Here is a 5900-nt window from a genome sequence, read left to right as displayed (position 1 = left end):
TGAGTTAGCTCCTTGGCAGCACTCACTCTCGCTCCTCCTCAGGCTTGATGCAACGTTGAGGTGAGAGTAAAGACTGGAGCAACACTTCAAAAGGAAACGCTGGCAGGTGTGGGAGTGAGGAGATAATGAAGCTTGAGTGAATTTTGTATTTGGGGAGTAGCAATTGTGTGTGTGTGTGTGTGTGTGTGTGTGTGTGTGTGTGTGTGTGTGTGTGTAGGAGGAGGAGGAGAAGGAGAAGGAGAAGGAGAAGGAGAAGGAGAAGGAGAAGGAGAAGAAGAAGAAGAAGAAGAAGAAGAAGAACAATAACAACAATAACAACAACAATTACGACGACGACAACAACAACAACAACGTCAAAATGAGAACCCTCTGTTATTAGAGTGGCATTATGAAGCAAGTGTCTTGGTTATTGCAGATTCCCATTTACTCTTCACGCATAAATAAATACTTGGTGTAATAAATGTAGCTGTTTCTCTACGTAAAGGGAATAAACATCCATTGGTAGCGAGAGATTCCTTAGTTCTCTCTCTCTCTCTCTCTCTCTCTCTCTCTCTCTCTCTCTCTCTCTCTCTCTCTCTGTCTTCATGCACAAACAAGTACCTAATTAAAGACTAATTACATACATGACTAAGGCAAATATTCATTAAGAACATAAGAACATGAGAACATAAGAAATAAGGGAAGCTGCAAGAAGCCACCAGGCTTACACGTGGCAGTCCCTGTATGAAATATACCTACCTATTTCCACCTATCATCCCCATTCATAAATCAGTCTAATCTTCTCTTAAAGCTCCCTGATGTCTTAACACTAACAACTTGATGACTGAGTCCGTTCCATTCATCTACCACTCTATTTGAGAACCAATTTCTTCCTACCTCTCTCTTAAACCTAATTTTTTCAAGCTTGAATGATATCACCAGGTAAAGAGGTAGTGAGGTACGATTCCTTTGATATGCGAGCGAGGCGAGGACCTGGCAGAAGAGTAGCATAGCGATGTGGGTCAATAGTTACTCAGTGCTTCTCGCAGGCGCCTTTGTGTTGTGGGGTTGTCTTTTAACACCTGCCAGACGTTCATAGGTAACGGGACGGCCAAGGGTCAAGATCCTGTATATTAACCCTTTCACAAATGTTCTCTTAAACACCTACAACCTTTTAGGCACTTTTCTTTCTTTCCTATGCTGTTTCTGTGGTGTAATGAAAAATAAAGACTAAATTAACTTTCTATTCTCTCTGTTTTCTCTCCTGTGTCTTCATGCAAACAATTTCTACAGTGCCATAGGAGTTAGCAAAGACCCTCATACCAGTCAAAGGGTTAAAGGATCAAGGGATGCAGCACGATTGGCTAAACTCTCCTGTTATCGGTTTTATAATCCTCTCATTGCAGGAATTTTTTTTTTCTCGTAATCACTACTTGTAAGATTTGCTTTTTTTTTGTAGTAGTTTCCTTAAGTAATTTTGCAGGTTAGAAAAGACATGATTAACTGTCTATTCTCTCTCTCTCTCTCTCTCTCAAGTTTTATAGTCGCTCAGTAATGAAATGTGCTGTTAGTAAATAAAATGTTGTGTTGCAAGTATGAAGTACAATTCTCAAGGCCACCAATGACAGTAAACTGAGTGACAGAGTAGTTGAAACCTTTTAATGAACGCAGTTTTATAATCGCTCAGTAATAAAATGTTGCATTGCAAGTAAATAAAACATATTGCAAGTATGGAGTACAATTCTGAAGACCATCACTGACAGCAAAATTAGTGACTGAGTACCTGAAACCTTTTAATGCACGCAGTTTTACGGTTGCTCAGTAAAGAAACACAGCAGGGTGTCTAAGATGATACTTCAACAACTTCCTGGGATATTAAGACGCTTACGTTTCGCCTAAGAGGTGCTCGGGCTAAGGGCAACGAAAAATCTGAAAAGAAAGGCTCAACTGAAGGTGCCAGTCCCCGAAGAGAAGACAAGAGGACTATCCAAAAATTATGAGAAGGTATAATATTTCAGTGGTCTCTAGATAGCCTTCCTCTCCTTGCTACTGTATCAAGTTTAGGGAGCCTTACAGAGTCTCAAGTGGGGGAGGGAGGGGGGCAACACACACACACACACACACACACACACACACACACACACACACACACACCGATTTTCTTTACTGGTATTAACGGAGCCAGTCTGGTCTTACGTAATCGGCCCGAGTAACGGAAGGTGCAGCGTGGAGGGAGACACCCACAGCTTTTTCCTCAAACTCTCTAACACGTAAAAGCAAATAAAGAATAAAAAAAAAAAAAAAAACGCAATATCTTTACACCAGGAGTAAATGAGAAAGGTCCCAGCATCTCGTGCATGTAAAAGAAGAAAGATGATATCTCTGCATTAAGACTAAGTAAGAACGTTTCCTGCATCCTAAATACGTAGAAAAGAAGAAGAAGAAAAAAAAAAACGTACTTTAGAATTGTACCAGCGTCCTAAACACGTAAAGAGGAAAAAAAAGAAGAAAAAGAAAAAAAAAAATAAATAAGCGTCAAGACTAAATGAGAATGGCAGTGTTTTTCTTTTCCTGTATCCTGTATATGTAAGAATGAAAACAAGCAATACTCAATAATGCATCAAGAGCACACGAGAATCTGCGATAAGCACGGAATTCGCCTCTTCATTCCTCAGAAGCAACAGACGCTTGATTCTGTTACATAATCACACTACCTGCATCTGTCAGGGCAGAGCTGAGTGAGTTCCTGTCTGTGCAAGGGGGGGTAGGGCGCGGGGAGTAACAACACGGGATCTGCCTCGTCGTCAAGAGAGTAATGGATGTTTAGGTGACTCACACATCATGATAGGCGCATTTACTCGTTTTTTTTTTTTTTTGTGGAGGGATGGAATTGCGGGAGGACTGCGAAGGACGGGAGTCACAAAGGAAGATGCAAGGGACAGAAACAACTGGAGGAGACTTAAACTACTCAATTATTAATTCTGCTTCCATTCCTTCACTACTAATGGAATCTTAACCCTTTCATTGATGTTAATAGTAAGACAATTGTTGGCTCTTCCTTCTTTCCGTTCTTCCTTTCTTCATTTCATCTTCACTTGCCTTCTCTCTTTCCCGTCTATCCTTCCTCCCTATCATCCTTTCTCTTCCCTTGGCAACCCATCACTCCAGGGAAACGACGAAAGAAGACCTGGGGTGGAGGAAAGGAATTTGCAGCACCCAAGGGATCTGCTTCGTCATCTCGCAAAAGTGATGCATTTTTAACCCTTTCACCGGTACCTTACGTGGCATTCCTTGAATCACAAGCCACTCAGACATTTTTTGGTGTCGTACAGTCAACTCTAAACATTTCACTGGCTAGACTTTGGAAAATCTATTCTTCTATTCTACTTTTCTTTCTCGTAGCTGCTTTAAGGATCTTGTAGGTGGTTTTGTTGTCGTGAAAGGGCAAAGCGACTCACACATCATGCTGACCACATTTACCAAACATTATTATTCACACATGACGACTAGAGATATAATCTGTACCTGCCACAGAATGTCTCGTAATTTCAGGAAAGCAATGCATGATTAGGTGACGCGCATCATGACAGCAACATTTACCTAACCTTTACAACAACATTTTCCCAAGTTTATTATTTCACGCATGACGAGTAGAAGGAAAACCTGTACCAGCCACGGAATCTGTCTCGTAATCTCGGGAAAGTAATGCATGTTTAGGTGACTCACGTCGTGATTGACATACACCAAAGAATATTATTTATGTATGACGAACAGAAGGAGAATTTGCCACGGAATTTGTCTCGGAATTTCGCATTAGCATCAGATGTTTTGGCGACTCACATCATGGTGGTCACATTTGCTTGGTTTATTATTTATGCAAGGCGGCCACAGGGAGAATCTGCAGCAGCCACGGAATCTGCCAGTCTCAAGTTTCTAAGGGACGCTCAGCTCGCATGTTATGACACAAACATTTAGTCAAGTCCTAGTAATTTTTTAATAATCTTGTTGATAAACCTCTTTTGAGACTGGCATCTATAATGGGGCTTTTTTTTTCTGTATTTTTGTTGCCCTTGGCCAGATCTCTTTACATGAAAAAGAAAAAAAAAGTCGAGAAAATGAGAAACTAAGATGACGGTATATATATATATATATATATATATATATATATATATATATATATATATATATATATATATATATATATATATATATATATATATATATATATATATATATATATATATATATATATATATATATATATATATATATATATATATATATATATATATATATATATATATATGCCGTCGTTTTGCTGCCCTTGTTCAGAACTCCTCTTACAAAAAAAAAAAAAAAGAAAAGAAAAGAAAAAAATATACAAGAGGAAAAAGTGGACAAAATGAGAAAATACAATAACTCCTTAAAAAAAAAAGAATAAAATAAAGTAATATAAATAAATAAAATAAAATAAAAATACAAGCGGACAAAATGATCTTCCCTACCACGCACTGTTACCGGAAGCCTGACTCCTTCACTACCGGTCGCGTACACTTGCCACCTCACCCAAGTAACACAACATGATCTGACGGAGGAAGAACAAAACTACCCACAAGACTTAAACTACTTAATTATTCATTCTGCTTCAACTCCTGCTTAACCCTTTCACTGGTGTTGACAGTAAGACTCTACCTTCCTTCATTTCCTCACTTGCCTTCTCTCTTTCCCATCGGTCCTTGCTCCCTATCATCTTTTCTCTTCCATCTCCGCCTCTTTCCAGTCCGCAGTACGACACTTGCCACCTCACGCGAGAAACCAGAGAGGATATGAATGAGAAAAAATAAAGCTACACACTCGTATATGACATTAATTACTCGACAACTCATTATCTGTCACTCTTGCCTTCTAAAATTCAAACTAGCACCACATTCTATTAAGTTCCATAAACAGTCCAATTGCTAACTCATATCATAACAGTAGCATCTATCTAAACCACCACCAACAGAGAGGCGAGACAGGGAACAGACAGCACAAAGGGACGAACCAAGGGAGGATATATTAAAGAATCCAATAAAATGCGGTGACAATTTCTTTATCTACTCCCGCGAACGTTTCAATGCATTCTACATCAAGAGGCCTGGTTGCTTCGCTCGCGTGTTGTAGCATAGCATTCTTGTTTGGGTTGAGGATGGCTGCACGGTGAAGGAAGGAGAGGAAGAACAGGAGGAGGAGGAGGAGGAGGAGGAGAACAAGAAGAACGAGAATGAGAACAAGAACAAGAACGAGAAGAAAGAAAAGAAGACGAACAAGAACAACAACGAGAACGAGAAGGAGAAAAAAGAAGCAGCAGCAGAAGAAGAAGAAGAAGAAGAAAAAGGAGAAGAGGAGGAGCACCAGGACACAGCGCGCGTGAGGCAGAAGGCAGGAATTCAAATGAGAAACCAAGACAGTGTAAAGAAGGAAGCGAGTATCGAATCAACACCTTTTTTTTTCTTCACTCTTTTCCTTGAATCTCATTACACACAAACACACACACACACACACACACACAGAGAGAGAGAGAGAGAGAGAGAGAGAGAGAGAGAGAGAGAGAGAGAGAGAGAGAGAGAGAGAGAGAGAGAGAGAGAGAGAGAGAGAGAGAGAGAGAGAATCCAATACTAGTTCCTCTATCATAAAAAAAAAAAACAAAAAAACTAAGTAACAAGGTCTGGAAATGACTCTTAAATACGCTCCAGTTACCTCTCTCTCTCTCTCTCTCTCTCTCTCTCTCTCTCTCTCTCTCTCTCTCTCTCTCTCTCTCTCAGGTTATTTATACTCCAGGAACTTGTCTGGTCCCTCAAGTTAGTTAGCATAGGAACTCCTTACTTATACAGAGGGATCATTGAGCTTTCCTTGATAACTACACATATGCTGATTGCCTG

Source organism: Scylla paramamosain, chromosome 34 (genome assembly GCF_035594125.1).
Source record: "Scylla paramamosain isolate STU-SP2022 chromosome 34, ASM3559412v1, whole genome shotgun sequence".
NCBI classification, from domain to species: domain Eukaryota; kingdom Metazoa; phylum Arthropoda; class Malacostraca; order Decapoda; family Portunidae; genus Scylla; species Scylla paramamosain.
Note: the sequence above shows the minus strand (reverse complement) of the source record.